Genomic DNA, 19,070 nt, shown 5'->3' with positions numbered 1-19,070 from the left:
TGTGTGTGTGTGTGTGTGTGTGTGTGTGTGTGTGTGTGTGTGTGTTTTGGTGTGTGTTTACTATCTGCATGGTATAACTTTTTCCATATTTTTAGTTTTACTTACATATAGATTTATATTTTAAGTGAGCTTCTTGTTGACAGCATATAAATTGCATTGCATTTTTATCCAGCCTCTCAGTCTCTGTGTTTTAATTGATGTATTTAGCCCTTGCCAATTTAAATTGATTACTGATACATTTTGAATAAAATCTTTCATCTTTCTGCCTGTTTTCTTTTTGGTCCATCTGTATCTTATTTCTTTTTCTTCTATTGTTATGTAGTCCCTTGGATTCATGGAGATTTTTATGGTTCTATTTGATCCACTACTGACTTACTATTTAAAACTCTTTTTTAAAACTTTCAGTGGTTTTCCTAGGTTTTATAATATACATCTTTCATTAATCAGAGTTTGCCTTCCACTAATATTTTTCCATTTCATTTATAGTATAAGGCACTTATGAAAGTATATTCTCAATTATTTCTACCCACCTTTCCTGCTATCGTCACACATTTTACTTTTTAATATGCTATAAACAGCCAATCCATTGATATCATTGTTTGCTTTAGACAGTTATTTTTAGAGCAGTTAAGACAATATTAAAATTGTCTTATTAAAATTGATTTTATTTCATCTACATTCATTCCATTTCCAGAACTCTCTATTTCTGTGTAAAGATACAAGATTCTACTGGTATCGTATTTCTTCTGCCTAAAGAAATTCATTTAACATTTCTTATAGTGTAGGTCTGTTAGCAGTAAATTCTCTCAGTCTTTATTTGTCTGAAAAAGTACTGTATGTTATCTTCATTTTTTAAAATATATTTTTGCTTTAGAATACTGAGATGACAGTTTTGTCTTTCAGTACTTTAAAGATGTCCCTGTATTGTACTCTGGCTTGCATGGTTTTTGAGGTGAGGTACAAGTCTTATCTTTGCTTATTTGCATGTAATGCATCCTTTTTGCTGGTTGTCTTTAGTATATGTTCTTTTTGTTTTCAGAAATTTGACCTACATAGGTGTGGTTTCTCTCTCCTTCCCTCCCTAACCCATTGTCCCCCTACTCCCCTGCCCCCTTCCGGCTTGCCATTCTCTATTGCTTCTTGGATCTATAATTTGATGTCTATCATTAATTTTGGAAAAATTCTTATCCAATATTTCTCAAATGTTTCTTTTCCCTATTCTCTTTCTATTTTCATCTTGGGATTTCAGCAATATGTATGTTATATCATTTGGTATTGTCCCACAGCTCTTGGATGCACTGATTTCTTTAATTTTTTTAAAGTTCTCTTTGTTTTTTGTTTTTTTATTGACTTATCTGGAAGTTCTCTTGATTCTTATCTAGACTGTGTTTAGTCTACTGATGAGCTGTTGAAGGCATTCATCGTTGTCACTGTGTTTTTCATTTCTAGTATTTCCATTTACCTCTTTTACATAGTTTCCATCTTTCTGAAGTTATCCATCTGATCTTGCATGTTACTAGCTTTTCCTTTAGAGCCTTTAACATTAACCATTATTATTTTAAATTCCCTGTCAGATAATTCCAACATCTCTTGCTTTCTCATATAGATCATAAGCTTTTTGTTACAAAAAATAAAAACAAACAGATATTAAACAGTAGAGACTGAAGCAAATAATTTTCACACTTGGAAACTAACACATTTTTCCTTCTGTTACATCTTTAATGTAGAGGTTCTATTAATCTAGTCATGATATAACAGACTTCAAACTCTAGTGTTACCTTGTGTTTAGAATATGAACTGTTTTGTTAGAACTTTTACTTCCCTTTCTCATAAGGATGACACTATATGGTGCCCTCCTTCATCTCACAATTTAAAGAGTTTTTTCTTCTATGGATAGTGGGGTGGTAGAGGAGAGAGGAGACATAACTTGCACCACTGGGAAGCTTTCTCAAGAGTCTCCTTGGTCTTCTCTGTGAGTACCTGTTGGGATACATTTCATCTTTTAATTTCATATGTACAGACTATGTATTATATGCAACATATGAGGTCTATTAATTGCTGTCTCTAATTTTACAACCTCTTATCTTGCGGAATTCTTTTATTTTTGAGATAGTTTCCCAACTGTTCTCTAGCGTTGTCCAACTATACTATCTTGTTATCTGTGATCAGCGAGAGTTCTACTTATTCTTCTTCAAGTCTTATGCCTCCTATTGTGTTTCTTATCTGATTACATTGGTAATATGTTATGCAATAGTAGATGTAAAAAAATGTTTTCCTTGTTCTTGACCTTGGTAGGACTATTTCTAGTGTTTTTCCATCAAGGGAATCACTGACTTTAGGACTGAGGTATATACAGGGGGTGCCAAAAAATGTATACACATTTTAAGAAAGATTATCTATGTATTATTTTTCAAGGTTGAATTAAATTATAGTAACAATGTGTACTATGACATTTGCTCAACCGTTCTTCTGCCATTTTCTTTGACTGTCCTGCCTGTTTCATGACTCTAGCATTCATTTGATTGATGCCATCTTTTGAGTGAACATCATACCTAAAATGTGTATACATTTTTGGAGATTATATATATACAATGAGAATGAGAGATTCATCCCCATGACCCAAACGCCTCCCGCTAGTCCCCATCTCCAAAACTGGGGATCACATTTCAACATGAGATTTGGAGGGGACACACATCCAGACTATATACATATATATATAAATATATATTCCTGCTAAGGATGCATCCATTCTTTTTTAAGACTCTAAGTATAAATGGGTATTAATTTTTTTTCAAAGACTTTCTTGGCTGTCTTGGTTGTATGAAGATGATCATTTTTTTTCTCCTTCAACTTATTACTGTGGTCAATTTTAACAAAAGATCCTTCATTATTGCATCATCTTTTCATTCCTGGTATAGAATTTCTTTTCACTGTAATATACATTTAGTTCTACAGTCTGGGGAAGTTCTTATTTTTCTTTCTTTTGATTTCCAAAGAAAGTACTTCTTGGAATAAGTTCATAAATGGTTAACTCCAAAGTTAACTTATACATTTTAAAAATTACTTTGCTTTCATACTTGATTAATAGTTTGTCTGACTGTACAATTTTCGAATCAAGATAATTTCCCCTCAAGCCATGCAAGAAGTCTTCTGTTTCTCTTTAGCATACCATGCTACTGAGCAGTTGTTTTGCTGGCGACCTGTGCCACACACCCCCCTCATCTTTCTAGTAATTCAAAGTGCTCAGATGTTGTTCTTTCTCAATCATCTTATTAAATAACTCAGGGGAGTTTTAATTTAAGCCCCCTTCCTTTTAGCTCTGAGAAGTTATTCCCCCATGACTTCTTTATTTCCCACAGTAGTAGACAAAATAACGGTCCAGCAAAGGCTCCACATCCTAACCCCCGGAACCTATGAACATGTCATCTCAGATGGAAAAATGAACTTTACCGATGTGATTACATTAGAAATCTTTAAATGGGGCAATTTTCCTGTGTTATCATGGTGAACCCAATGTAATCGTCCTCATAAGAGGAAGGCAAGAAGGACAGAGTCAGGGAAGGTGATGTGACAACCGAGGGGAATGGAGAGAGGGCGATGCAGATGAAGGCAGCGGTAATAAACAGAAAGAGTGATCTGAAGATGCTCTGCTGCTGGCCTTGAAAATGTTGAAAAGGGCCATTAGCCAAGGAATGCAGGCAAACTCTAGAAGTTGGGAAAAGTAAGGAAATAGATTATTTCCTAGAACCTCCAAAAGAAATGTCATCCTGGTGACACCTTGATATTAGGACTTCTGGCATCCATAACCGTAAGATAATACATTTGTGTTGTTTTAAGGCACTGTATTCGTCTGTCTAGCATTACTATAAAGAGATACCTGGCTGAGCATGGTGGCTGATGCCTGAAATTCCAGCACTTTGAGAGGTCAAGACAGGAGGATCACTTGAGTTCAGGAGTTTGAGACCAGGCCAGCAATATAACGAGGCCTCGTCTCCATGAAAAAAAATAACCAAAAAAATTAGCTGGGCATGGTGGCACATGCCTGTAACCCTAACTACTTGGGCAGCTGAGGTGGAAGGATCATCTGGGCTCAGGAGATCAAGGTTCTGGTGAGCCATGATTGTGCTATTGCATCCCAGCCTGGGCAACAGAGTAAGACCCCTACCTCAAGGAAAAAAGAAAAGAAGGAAAAGAAATACCTGAGTCTGGGTAATTCACAAAGAAAAGAGGTCCTGCATGATGCTGGCATCTGCTCAGCTTCTAGTGAGGCCTTAGGAAGCTTTTGATCATGGTGGAAGGCAACAGGAGCCAGCATGTCACATATCAAGAGTGGGAGCAAGACAGAGAGGAGGTGCCAGGCTCTTTGAAACAACCAGCTCTCATGTGAATTAAGAGCAAGAACTCCCTTATTACCATGAGAATGAGAGGGCTGCCCCCATGAGCCAAACACCTCCCACTAGTCCCCACCTCCAGCGCTGGGGATCACATTTCAACATGGGATTTGGAGGGGACACACATCCAGACTATATCAACCACTAAGTCTGTGGTCATTGGCTACAGCAGCCACAGGGACCACTGCACTTCCCTCCATTCCTATTTGTTTCTATTCATTCTTTCTGAACTCCTGCTAGACATGTGTTGAACACCTTGGATTGATGCTACGCATCCCTCCACTGTCCTCTCAAGCACTTCATTGTTTTGTCTTCTTGTCCTACAGTCTGCAAAGTTTCTTTGACTATATTTTCCAGTCTCTCTCCTGATTTGTATTTAATTTTAACAATCATATTTTTAATCTCTCTGAACATTTTTCTTGATCCTGGTTTCTTCTTTCTTTCAGTGCCTGTTCTTGTTTTTTGGATGCAGTAGCTCCTCAGACATCTTGAGATGTTCACTCTGACTTTTAGCTTCTATTTGCTGCCTTTATAATCTGTTTCTTCCAGGGGCAGCTGTTACTTTTGTTCATCTTGGTCCTTCTATCTGATTGTTTTGCTTGGTTGTCTGTTTACATACACAAATGAAAGACAAGACTGATGCATACAGATAGCTGGCAAGGGTTCCCCTTGTAGTTCTGAGGTGTGTTTACTCAGCAAACCTCTCCCTTTGCTGGGAAGGCTGTCTTGAGTTCTGCTTAGAGGGTGAGTCATAGTAACTGGCAAGCTTCACTAGAGGGTGCCCAGCTTCCTCATCTCTAAAAAAGTCCAAACTAATGAAAGTTTTACTCTGGTGGATACTAACCCTCCTCCCAAGTTCACTTCAATTTCTTAGCCAGATGTCTTAGTCAGTTTGAGCTGCTATAACAGTACACTGTAAACGAGGTGGCTTATAAACAACAGAAATGTACTCCTTACAGTTCTGGAGATTGGAAATCAAGGCACCAGCAGATGTGATGTCCAGTGAGGCTTCCTGGTTCACAGATGGTACCCTGGCTGTGTCCTAACTTGGTAAAAGGGATGAGGGAGCTCTCCAGGATCTCCTTTATGAGGACACTAATCCTATCACAAGGGCTCTGTCATCATGACCCAATCACCTCCCAAAGATCCCACCTCCTGAAACTGTCACATTGGGGGTTAGGTTTCAGCATGTGTATTTTTAGGGGACATAAAGATTCTGTCTGTAGCACAAGCATATAATTGGTTCTCTCTGAGTGCTAACACAACACCAGTCTCTTTTTCTGAAGCATGATGGATTCTGGAGTCAGAAGCAAGCACAGAGCTTGCTCCACTATTCCAGGGACAGTCCCTCCATCTGTACTTCTGACATTAGTCCCTGGCCTCCTCTCTTTCTCAGACTCCAGACTCAGCGCACATCCTCTCCAGGTGCTCAGGGAGGGTAGCACCTCTACCCAAGCCCCTCCTCCCAACCATGCAGTGTCTCCTGCACACTTCCTGGGGTGCAGTCACCTCTGTCTGGTTTACACATCAACAGAGCCCTGCCTGTTTATAATTTTCTGCAAGTCCATGAGAGCCACAGGCCCACTGATGCTCCCTGTGTCCCACCATCCTTCTCAGCTTGGCAAGGGATTATGCTATTTTCGCCATTTCCGGGGGATCTGGAGAGGGGAGAAACGCAAAAAGGGTGTTCAATCTGCCCTTTGGACACCCGAGCGGACACAGCCCTCCAGTCTGTATGTCCCAGGAACGCTCAGTCATCGCTATACTTGTGGTAACATGCCTGTGTGTAGGAGGCGTCTTCTTCCCTGACAAGGTCGGAGCCATCTCACAGATGAGTTGCCTTAGCTCAGCTATGGTGCTGCAGTCCAACAAAATCACTTATAACCACTGGAAAACTTTTTTCCTAAGAAACTCTAAACTCTCTGAGAGTTGTGCCTCATTTAGGACTATCTCTGGCTATGGGTTAGAGAAACACTGACGCAATAGTGGTTAAACGATACAGTAGTCGACTCGATGTGGGAGATAGGAAGTCCCGGTTTGTAACAGGGGCTGCACCATGACAGGGATCAGGCTCCATCATTGATCCTGTACTCATCCATGTGTGGTTTCCATTCTGAAGAGCTTCTCGTGGTCCGAGATGACTTCTGCAGCTAGGCATCATTCCACATCTCAGTCATTGGAAGAGAAAAAAGGCGAGAGCCTTGCCTGTTCCTTTAAAGTTACTTCCTGGGATGGAATTCCCCACTGGCCAGAACTGGTCCAGACAGCTGTGGGCCAAGCTCAAAGCCGAAGGTTCCACTCTATAAGGACGGGAGCATGTCCGGCAGGCGCAGTATTGACTTTGTGATTTTCTCCCCGAGTCTGGAGACAAGAGTTCTGGAGTCAAAGTTTATCGGTTATTTTCTGGACACCCAGTTTAATTGCATCGTTTGGCTTTGAATATGTTACTCAGATCAGAGCAGAAGTTCTTACTCCAAACTGGTTCAGAGTAGAAACGACACTAAGAGAATCAGGGGATCTGTGGACCTACCTGTACTCAAACGCCTTGGGAGTCGAGAAACTCAGTGTGAACTGGCAGTGGAGTTGTTGAAAGAAAGCAAATGGCAAACAGCGTGTTGCCCAAGGCCTTGGCTAGCAAGTCCGTCCTTGCATCTGCCTTCCCTGTTGGATCCCGAGAGACTTGACTCTGCGAGGCGTCAGTCCTGCTTCCGAGAGTGAGGCTGGCCAGGTTGTTTCTGAAAAAGAAAACAGTTCATGATTACCCTCACGCGTGCCTCCAATGCAAACACGTTTGAAAGTATTTTTCCCACATTTTAGCATTTCATGTTTTGATAAGACCCATTTACTGCTGTTGGCTGAGCCAGACCAGCCCACACATCCCCCAGGAGAGGAGGCCTGCCCGAAAGAAATAATTCCATACTAACGAGCCATAGTCACGCATGTTGGGTGACAAGCTGAGCGCACCCGGCTTGCCTACCCACGCCCCACCCTGGCCTCTGCAACAGCTGCCACGCAGGCAGCTCCTGCCCCACCACTGGCAGGCAGGTGGCGTGGCTGCTTGAGGTCCAGGGCCCACCGACAGTCTGAGCACGAGGCCCTGCTGGCATCTGGGCCTGGCGGACTTTCTGAGTGTCCTCTCCACAGTGAGCCATTCCTCCTCCCCTGACTGAGGCTGTCCTTCTGGGCCTTTGTCACCTGAGACCACCTGGGGAGCCTCGACCTGAAGTCCTAGCCCAGCCTCCTCCCTGTGGGATCCGAGGTGTCGCAAGGACACTGCTTTCGTCCTTCCACCCCAGAGGTCCCCCAGGGAGCGAGTCCCCAGCCAGAGAGCTCCTCCCGACCTCCCCTCCTCATCTAAACCTCATCCTCCTTTCAGGGGTCAGTGGGGTGCATCTTCTCCCATAGGGAGGCCATGGACCCACCCAACGTCAAGAGACCGGGGAGTGACAGCCAGGAACTGAACCCACATCTCAGGCTCACAGGCCCAACCCTCATGTCCCTTCTCTGCCCTGCCTGACAGTTCCACTCAGGACTGCTCTGAGGATGCCTCAAGGAAACAGCCAGTTCAGAGAGGTCAGAGTCATGTCCTGGACATATTACAACTCCCCACTGGAGTGTACATTGGTGCTGCCCGCCCCCCCGCCCGATTCCATTCCTCCTCTGGGGTGGATTACGTCTTTTAGAGACAGGATTTCCCACAGAACGTACTCTCCCTACCAACGAGCCTCTGGTGATCCTGCTGACAGGTGGGGGCTCGGCTTCCTCCTCTTGGCTCCGGGAAGGCATGCCCTTGGCATTAGAGACACTATGTGACTCCTGAGGCTAGGGCACAAATAGTGAGACAGCATCTGCCCAGTCCTCTTGGGACACTGCCCTTTGACACTCAACCACCAGGCTGTGCGAGTGTCCGAGGCCTTGCAGCCAGAGGAAGGCTAGAAAATCCATGGAGCTTAACCACTGAGTTCAGGTCTCTGCACTAGTGTGGCCTTGGGTGAGTCTTCCATCTCCAAGCCTCAGTTTCCCCCTTTGTAGAACGTGCATAATATAGTCGCTTCCTCTGAAGCATTTTAGGAAGATCAGATTCCTATGGGAAAGGTCCAGCCTCAGCCCCCACACCAGGTGGCACCCACTCGGTGCTTCAGTCCCTACTTCACAGCACAGGCTTTCACCCCAAACGCTGGCCCCACATCGAGAGGGTGGAGTGCAAACCCAGGTACAGGCACAATCCTTGCTCCCTCAGAGCAGATGACCCATGACCTTCTCCCCTCACCCATGCATTGCCCTGACTCAGGCCAGCCTGGGCGTGCCACCTCCCAGGGGCAGCAGGCAGGCCAAGGGACCCTGGGCCAGTGGGCAGAGACTTAGTGAAAACAGTTTAGCTTTGCAGGCTAGAAGCTCTCTCTCTCTCCATCTGCCCATGGGGACATAACACAGCGCCTCCCTCACAAGGTCTCCTGGGAACATTAAAATGACAGTGGCAGCTCCACGCTTCCAGGTGCTCAGGCCCAAATCCCAGAGTCAGCTGTCTTCTCTCTCTCTCCCACACACTCGTTCATCACATCCCAGCTGTCCCTTCACAGGCGGTCGGCATCCCACCACTGTCACCCCCACCTCCGCATCATCTACCCTGGACCAGGGCATGGTCACCTCTCTCGTAGGTCCACCCTCTGCCTGGTCTCCCTGCTTTCACTCCCCTCCTCTTTTCATAACAGAGTGCTGTGCCGAAAATCCAAGCTGGGGCCTGCCACCCTTCTGCTAGAAGCCCCAGGGGCTCCTTCATCTCCCGGCAGGGTGCCGAGCCCCTCCTCCAGCCTCTTCTCCCCAGCTCCTCCTCCTCTTCCCTCTGCCCTGGCCTCGTGCTGTCCCGCCAGGCACCTCCATCTCAGGACCTGGGATTAGGGTTCTCTCTGCCTGAACACCCTTCACGAGGCCTGCTGACTCCCATTTTTCAGGCTTTTATTTAAATGTCACCTACTCAGGGACACCTCCTTGAGCAACCTATTTAAATTGCACCCCCTCCACCCAGGGTCCCCGTCTCTCCATCACTGTTTTCTGTTTCTTGTGATCGCCACCTGACAGACATACTCAGGATGTGTTTCTCGCCCACCCCTGGGAAAAATGCGAGTGTGAAAGGGAAAGCAGGGCTCTGTCATCCTCTGTCCTGCCATCCCTGCTCCACGGATTCCTGGTAGTAAGTGGATGAGGGTAAAACTGCCCTCATGAACTTAATAAAAGGCCCAAGGTTAGAACTTAAAGACCGAATAGTAAGAGGTTTATTACACTGCTTTCCTTTTCTCTTTGACCTTTTCTCCCTCCTTGGAGTCCTAGTCCCTAGGGCTGCCTGCACAATCAACCAACTTGTTTCCCTCCTGAAGAACAATGGGCTACAGGTCATGCTCACCTCCTTGACTACATCCAGAGATTCAATCTGCCTAAGGGCATGAACAGTTTTATCACTTAGGGTTTCCTTCTCTGGCATTCATTGATCACAAGGTTTGTAACGTCCCCAATTTCTCCTATGGATGACACCAATCTAAGACAGGAGTCTGAGATGTTTTTCAGACTCTGCATTCTGGTGGATCTTCTGATGCCAACCAGAACAGTGGCCATAACCCCCACCCAGAAACTAACCCGCTACACAAAGACAATCTCAACACCTCTGTGGTCTCATCCCCAACCCACCAGCAGTTCCCTTCCTGCTACCTTACCCTAAAAAATCCTAGCTTCATAGTTCTGGGGGAGGCAGATTTGAGAAATACCTCCCATCCTCCTCGCTCAGCTGCTTTGTGATTTTAACTCTTTCTCTGCTGCAACAGCTGCTGTTTCCATCATGGATTCTCTGGGCAGCAGGCATAAGATCCTAGGAGGCTGTGACACAGGGACAACCTTTCCCCACAGATGAAGGTCAAGAAGAGGGAGAGGAGAGTGAGGGTGGAACGAGAGGGGAGGTCCCAGCCCCTGACAGACTGTCAAGACCCCTGTGAGTCTGATCTGGCTTGGCCCTAGGACACTTGGTGGCAGCCTCTGTGAGTCCCAACCAACGGCAGTCTGGAAGTCTGAGTCACTCTCCCTCGTGGGAAGGAAGTCCCTGGTTGAAGAGCAGGAGCCAACGTCACAGAGGACAGCTGAGGCTTTGAAGAGCCACCCAGCAGAGGGGCCTTGGAGAAGCCGAGGCACCAAGGTGTGGGACCCAGTGTGGCCGGAAGCCTAGAGCCCAGAGCCAGCTCTCGGCCCCTCCCTGTGGCTCACCCTGGCAGGCGAAGCAGGGCAGGCTCACCTGCGCACAGAAAGCCCCAGAGCCATCCCCACCCTCCCGGGGGCTGGTGCCCCTCTGGCCTGCAGCAACCCCGCCCTGGCACACCCACCGAGGTGAGCCAGTTCTGACTCTGAGGCCACACCCCCTGCCTACACCCAGCCGTGGAAGGAGGTTGGGGCAAGTTTCAGTGCCCTTGGGCCTCCCCTGGGAATAGAGGGGGCAGGCCTGGGCTTGTGGGTGTCAAGAATCCCGGGGAGCTGTCCTTAGCAAGTGCGTGGGCAGGGTGGCTCTGGGAAACCAAGGAGATGAGGCAGTGGTTTGGCACAGTTGACTGCAGAAAACTCAGAGATGCCATACCCCACCAGGCTGCGAGGCTGAGGGGTTCCTTGTTTGCAGAGGGGGTTCAGTTCCTCTAAGAGAGAGATTAGACAACAGCACCCAGTGGGGTCTTTGCTCTGCTTCTCCATCTGGTGCTGAGCTCCTGCAAGATGGCCAGCATCATCCTCTCCGGAAAGGCCGAGTGAGGGACTGCACACTCTGCAGGGACACGCAGGATGCTCTGGCCAGGGTGACTTTGGGCTTTCCTGGGCCCAGTCTCCAGGGAAAACTTAGCAGATGACGCAGTTGTACCCAGCGGCTGGATCAAAGGGCACTTGTGTGGGCGCGGGGCTTGCCCTGTGCTTCCGGCCTCGCTGCAGGCTCTTCCTGCCCACGGGGTGCCTGAGGCTGCCCTGGGGAGGAGGGTGATAAGGGCACGTTTGTGTGGTTAACTCTTGTGGCTTCTTGGCTCCACCGGCCTTGTCCTCCTGCTAGGTCTCTCCAGGGCCTGAGGTCCTACTCAAAAGCCAGCCGCCAGGGACTGGCTGCTCCTCATATAGTACCGTAGCCCAGGGAAAATGGTGGCTCGGGGGGCCTCATGGCCATGTAGGCCTCAGAGCCTCATGCTCAAACTCTGGGATGGGGGTTGTCTCCTCTGTTGGGGCCTGGGATACAGTGAGTCCTTGCTCCAGGGGTTCCCTGGGGGTAGCAGCACTGAGCTTGCCCCTGAAATAGGTACTGGGCCGGAGCCTGGGTGCAGACTGCACGGGGCCGCCGGCTCCAGAGCGGCTCCCCTGCCAGCCACTGTCCTCCAGGCCACAGCACACAAACGCCAGCAGCTGCTTTGGTTTGGCTGCATCATGGGCCACCCCAGCCCTTCTGATGTTGTCCATGAAGCTTGCCTTTGGCCTGTTCTGTCCCGCGCAGCCCTGTCCCTTAACACTTGGGCTGTTTCCTTGGTGACGGCTGTGCCTCTGAGACCTGGCTTCCTATAGCTAGGGGTGTGGGAGAGCACTGAAGATACCAATTCCTGGCCCCACCCGAGCCTGAGCACCCCGTGCTTTGCAGTGGGAACCTGTCTAGGCAAAGGTCTCATCTAAGAGATCAGGCTAATTACCACGTCGCTGTCAGCGCCGAGCCTGAGCCCAGACGTGTGCAGTGGGTGCCTCACTAGGCTGTGAACTCTGAGAGTAGAACTCTGAGTGATGCCCGGAGGCTGCTTGAGGAAGGGCTTCAGGTCCAACCAGGGGCTGGGAGGAGAAAGATGGAAGAAGTGTCAAGGGAGGGGACCACCTCTCAAAGACCCTACATCCAGCGCCAAGCTCTGCCCCTTCCTGTTCCTCATCTGTAAAGCTCCTCCCTCTGACATCTGTGATATGTCAGGAACTACTGGCCACTGGGCATGGCTGATAATAATGTGACTCATAAGGCTGATTTTGCGCCGTACGCCGATTAGCTCATTTAGTCCTCGAAACAAACTCATCCTCATTCTGTAGATGAGGAAACTGAGGCTGGCAGACCTTAAGGGACTTGCTAGCACCTGGCAGAGCTGGAACTAAGTAAGCATCAGCCCTGAGCCTAAAGGGGAAAGAGGCCCAGGAACCTCCTGGAATGGACAGGCTTGCAGACCAGGAGCCTGGGGCGTCCCAGTGTCCTCCCTCGAGGGCAGCCTCCGACCCTGCCCCAGGAGGCTGGACCGCTTGGCAGCAGCCTTCTGGTGTGTCACCAAGGAGAGAGTGCCAGCACCCCAGGCCCGAGCGGGCGGGAATCATCTGCTGGCAGATAGTTATGATGGGCGGTGGCAGCCTGGCCGAGTTTGGGGAAGCAGGGAAACCCCTCAGGCCCACTACCTGCCCCACGCTGCCCCACCCAACCGTGCCAGGCCTGGACACCTCGGCCAGTGTGCCCCACCACTCCTTGCCCAGGACACCTCCCCGCCTGACATGCACCCACCACCCCTTACCCCTATCAATCCCAAATGGAATTGAGAATGACCCTTGGAACTGTCCCTGCAGCAACGTCAAAGGAAAACCCTGAGCTGGATGATGGAAGATGTCCACTGGACATGGGGGTGGGGACAGGCATCGGTCCCTCTGCCACTCTCTCCCCAAAGCGTAGCTCATGGCTTTCATGGGAGAGGCTTCCCAGCCCTCCAGCCTTCTCTTGGACCCTGTAGCCCCCAGTTCGGCCTGGCTCCTTTGCACAGAGGCCCTGCCACAAATTGTCTCCTGCTCCCACGCTTCTCTGAACACCCCAAGTCACTTTCACAACCTGGAGTGTCCAGGGCCCAGCACTTCCCCCAGGACCTGTTCCCCATGGGCTGGGAAGCCTGGAGGACAGGGATGGGGGACTCACCCACACCTCCAGGAGGACCCATCAGGCTGAGACAGGGCCAAGCACAGGGCAAGACAAGGGGCTTCTCCTCTGAGGTCCACCAGGTTACTCAGAAAGGTCATTCCCCAAGGTCCCTGCATCTCCAGTACCACCGCCCCAGATGTTTTTTAAGAAAAGGAGGGGTGGCTGGGCAGGGTAGCTCAAGCCTGTAATCCTAGCACTTTGAGAGATGGAAGAGGAGGATTGCTTAAGGCTAGGAGTTCAAGACCAACCTGGGTGACACAGCGGGACCTCAGCTCTACAAAAAAAATTTTTTTAATTAGTCAGGTTTGGTGGCACTAGCCTGTAGTCTCAGCTACTTAGGATGCTGAGGTGGGAGGATGAGGATTCCTTGATCCAGGTAGTTCAAGGCTGCAGTGAGCAATGATGACACCACTGCACTTCAGCCTGGGTGACTCCAGCCTGGGCGATAGGACCAAGTAGGCTCAACTAGATATGCCCCTCTTCTTTCATTCCTTCCTTTTTTGTGAAATGAAGGGATGGGCCTTGGTTTACAGCAGTGATTCTCAAGGTGTAGTTGGGACCAGCAGTAGTTGTAGTACCTGGGAACCTGCTGGACACTCAGGCCCTCCCTGGTCGTACTGGCCCGACTGTGTTTTACACGTCCGCCAGAAGATCCTGGCTAGGGTGAGAGATGTCCCCTGATGGAAGCCCTCTTCCACCCTCAGGAACCACCACCATTGCTTCCCACCTCCAGCTTCCTTCAGACCAGAAGCTCACCAGCCCCAAAGTCCTCTCCCATTCCGAGCTGCTCCAGGGTTCCCCCACCAGCTCCTTCTGTCTACAGCCTGCACCCAGGCTGGCCCCTGGAGCTCCTGATCTGCCTGAATGTTCCCCTCACCGGTAGCAGGACCTATGTGTGTGTGTGGCTTGGGGTCAGATCCCCTGCTCAACTGACAGGCTAGAAGCTTCTGTCCTTTAGACACTTGATGGCGGGGTTGCAGAGCTGTCTCAATGTCTGGTCTCCTTTCTTCAAAGGTAGTGCCAAGTGCCTGAGCAGGGACAGAATAGGGCACCCTGCAGCCTGTGCCCACCAGAGAATTCGGGAACAGAAAAGCCATGCTGAGGTGGGGGGTGGCTTCCACAGCTTTGTCAAGAAGACCACAGGGACACAGAGTACCACTCCAAAGGAAAAAACACCCAGGCCCAGGAGATGGGCAGAGAGGCCCTGGGGGAGGGAGGAAGGATTGTGGGTTAGGGGGTGCACAGGCAGAAGGCACGCCTGGTGTTTGCCGTGACCAGCACTTCAAGAAGCCACCGTCACCTCCCTCCATCGTCTCAGTTCATGCGTCAGTGCTGAGGGGAGGCCCTGTCACAGCCCAACCGCCCCTGCCCAATAAACTGGGCTGAAAATGGGAGCCGAGTCACATGGGGTGCAAAAGGCTGCAGAAGCTGTCTCTCTTGACTCCCCAAGCCCCAGGGCAGAGCCCCCAAGTCCCTCGTCGGGCTCTGCTGCCCTGCCCATCCTCTCTCTGTCCTTGTGTCCAGCCAAACCAGCCACCAGACAGTGTCAGTGCTCCAACACCAGGCGTGCCTTCTGCCTGTGCACTCCACAGCTCACAATCCTCCCTCCCTACCCCAGGGCCTCTCTGCCCATCTCCTGGGTCTTGGTGTCTTTTCCCTTGGAGTGGTACTCTGCGTCTCTGTGGTCTTCCTGACAAAGCCCTCTCTCTGTCCCGTGAGGGCAGATCTGTGACTCCCCTGAATGTGCACCCCTTCTGCCGCCCTCCCAGCACTGGCCCCGTCTCTACAATAAATAAAAAAAATTAGCTGGACGTGGTGATGTGCTACTTGGAAGGCTGAGGAAGGATCATCTGACCCCAGCAGGTCAAAGCTGCAGTGGCTGTGAGCATGCCACTGCACTCTAGCCTAGGCCACAGTGAGACTCCTACTCAAAAAAAAAAAAAAAAAAGACCCTAGCGTTCAAATTAAAATTTCAAGCATTAATTACTCAATTATAACTTTAGATCCTTATTATAAGGCTTGATATGACTCTAACAGGCCGAATTATCTTAGACATGACAAATGCTGAAAAGACCAGATACATATGTTTAACTATGTTAAAGTTGTGGGTTTGGTTCCCGTTAACGTCTACATGAACAATGCTACAACTTTGTCATCCAAAGTGATGTCGGAGTTACCTTCCAAGGACTGTTGGTTTAGGTTCTTGGCTGGTGGAAGCATTTAATGTCCAGAGCCAGCCAGCAGGCTGAGCAGTTGTGTCGTCACAGTTGCTCTGCCAGTTCCTCTCATGCAAGTCCTTGGACACCAGCCATACGTCACTTAGTTCCCATCTCTTTTCACAGACGTTCCCTGTCCCCACTCTGGTGGCATTTAATTGTGTCCCACTGGCCTTCATTCACTGGGCTTTTCCCAGTCCTTCCTATCTGTTAGCAGAGCCAACAGGTGTGTCAAATGGCATCTGGTGACTCTTCCCTGATGTGGTGACACCTGACTGTGGCTGCTTGACAATACTAGGCCCCCATGCCCTAGTCATCTCTCCCAACCCAGGCTGTACCAGCCTCAAGTCGATTGTGCTGTCTGGTGGCCCCAGCCTGCCCCAGCCACATATCCAGCAGCTTAGGCAGGACAACAGGGGTGCCTCAGCCCCTCCATGGGTCTCCAGAATGAAACTATGTAGGAAGTAAGCCCCATTCATGAGCTACAGACACCTCCCAGAGCCAGCCTTTCAGGTAAATAAACCTCAGCGTGCTCTGAGACATCTCTGCTTCCCTCTCTCTAGTCACTTCTGACTACAGCTGGGGGCCAGATAACAGGGGTCTCCTTTGGCACCAACTTCTCAGGGGTGTGGAGGAGCCATGAGAAGGGGAGTCTCAGCCTGGCCATCTATACCCCAACGAAGAGGATGGGGGGTCCCCAGCCCCAGTGTCATAGACACCACCTGCAGTGGCAAAGAACAGATGTCTTCCTCCTATGTAGGAGGAGAAGTGGGCTGATGACAGAAAGAGGAGGTGGTAGGCTCAACTCCAGACATGGGCCCTGAGGGGTCAATGTCCAGGAGGCAGAGGGTGGAGGCTCAGAGTGGAACTCTGAGACACACCTCTGGAGCCAGAACCTCAGCTAAACCACCACACAGCAGCAGCATGACTTGGGAGGGACTCAATTCTTTATACTTGGGGTTTCCTATCCCTATTTTTATTTAATTTTATAAATTAATTTCGATGCGATAGTATTCAACTAAAAGTAAAAACTGTAGATAAAATGTGCATCCCAGCTATCAGGGAAATGCAAACAAAACCTCAATAAGATCCCACTTCACCCCTGGTAAGATAGCTGTCAGCCAAAAGGTGGGGAATGACTGGTATTGGGAGGGTGTGGGAGAGCTGCACCTCCCATAGATTGCTAGTGGGAACACCAAACAGTGCCCATGCAAACAGCTGGCACTCCTCCTCAAAGCTGCACAAGTGTCACTACATGACCCAGCCCTTCTCCTAGGGGCATACACAAGAGACATGAAAACACGTGTCCGCACAAAAACTTGTCCACAGATGTTCACAGCAGCATCATTCCTAGTGGCCGAAGAGTAGAAACAATCCATCAGTTATCGAATTAGTTGATGAATGGATTTCAAAAAATGGCATATCCACAAGAGAGAGCATTACTCAGCCATAGAAGGAAGTGAGGTACCAGCACTTGCTACCACAGGGATGATCTGTGATCATTTATGCTACGTGAAGGGAGCCCGTCCCAAAAAGCCGCAGGCGTATGATTCCATTTATGTGAAGTTTTCAGAAGAGGCAAATCCGTAGAGAAAGTATATTCATGGGTGCCTAGGACTGGAGAGGAATAGTGAAAGGGCTAGGAGTTTCTTCTGAAGTAGTTTCTGTAACTGACTGTGGCGAATGGTGCACGTACTAAAATCCATTAAATTGTATACACGAAGTGCGTAAATTACATCATATGGGAATTATATCTCAATAAAGTTATAGAAAAGTACTTGGAGATGTTTAACTTCCACCCTTATCTCTTTTGCCCATATCCATAGGGCTTCTTTTTTGCAAAATTAGACACACACACACACACACACACACACACACACACACACACACTCACACACACACACACACACACCAGGGGTGCCAAAAAGCACATACACATTTTAAGAGATGTTATCTATATATTACTTTTTGACGTTGAAGTGAATTACAGTAGCAATGTGTAACTGCAGAAATCAGATATGACTTGTATTCATCCTTTGTTATCAGTATATATTGAGTATTATAATTTTAATACAATTTTTTCCTTTCCTAAAATATGTATATATTTTTTGGCACCCTCTGTGTGTGTGTGTGTGTGTGCGCGCACGTGTGTGTATGTGTAGAGAGAGGGTATTGTATATACACACACACAAACACACACACACTTTATATATACATATATCTCACATACACATATATAAGCAGGCTTTTTTAATGTCTCTACTTTCTTATTCAAGTGGTGGTGTGTTCTGTGTACTATTCAGCACCTTCCTTTTTTCCTTTGACTTAACAGTACACCCTGGCGCTGTCCCCACCTCTTGTCTGTTTTTGTTGGGCACACATCACTTCTGGCGGGAAGTGAGGCTTCACAAGTTGCCCAGCAGGAAAAACTTTGCCTGCCTGTTGCATCCTTTCTGTCTAGGTGATTCCCTGGGAGAAGCTTCTGGGTTCCAAGGGCACAGCAGTCCAGGCTTGGCGGATGCCGCCGCCTGTCCTCCCACTGTCCCTGCAGGCAGGAGCAGAGCAGGGACACCTCTCCAGCCACACAGCTAGTTTTTCATTCCCCAAGAGGCCCTGTTTGCTCCCCTGTGAAGCAGGCTGTGGCGGGAACGAGGGGAGTGGGTACAAGTCCAGCACTCAGGCTGGGGTTGACTGCAATGAACATGATCTCAGCGGGAACTCCAGTGGTCATCACCCTCACCTTCAAGGCCAAGGCTGCTGCAGCCCACCTGGGGAAGCTTTGCACATGGCTTTCTCTCTGGTCCTGGTGGGTGATGCTTCTGTGACCCCAGGGGGGACTAGCAGACTAGTGAGAGGACTGTGGAGAGAGGGTGTTGGGAGGGAGCGGACAGCCGGCACCCCCACCCTGGCGCTGAGACACCTAGGGGGTTAGTGCACCCTAGGTCTGGGGGGTGACACAGGGAGGGGGGTCAGTGGTGATGGGATGGGTGCTCTTGAGCCTCAGGGACGGCCTCTCACAGGTGCATTTGAGCAGAGGCTCTACCACGGGCTGCTTGCTGCATGCAGGAAGCTTTGGGGAGGCCAGCAGGATGGGAGCTGGTGGGAAGATAGGGAGACGCAGAGTTCCAGGAGAGAGGCAGGTGCCAGGTGAGGTGGGGTCTAGAGTCCATTGAGAGTGAGAAGGGAAGCCAGCTAGGGGTTCTCATTAGAAGAGACCTGCCTTTTGCCTCCAGATCTGAAAGGCCAGGTAGGAGGCCCAGCTGCCGTGAATGAGTAATGACTGCTGTCTTGGTCCAGGCAAGAGATGGTGGAGGCTGGCCCCAGAGTTGCGGCTGTGCAGGTGGTGCAAAGTCGTCAGGGTGGGACCTACTTGGGGGTGGAGCCAACAGAATCTGCTTCTGTCCATCTCCATGTGTAGCAGGGCGTAGCTGGAGCTTGCCCATGCATCTAGAGCTGTTAGCAAAAGGCCCATGTCTGCTACAAAGGTCTTCTGGAAGAGTCTAGGGCTTGGTAAGGGGGTGGGGGGGGGGT

This window comes from Carlito syrichta, unplaced genomic scaffold (assembly GCF_000164805.1).
Source record: "Carlito syrichta isolate Samal-C Ts95f unplaced genomic scaffold, Tarsius_syrichta-2.0.1 Scaffold303363, whole genome shotgun sequence".
Lineage (NCBI taxonomy): Eukaryota > Metazoa > Chordata > Mammalia > Primates > Tarsiidae > Carlito > Carlito syrichta.
This window is presented reverse-complemented; position numbering follows the sequence as displayed.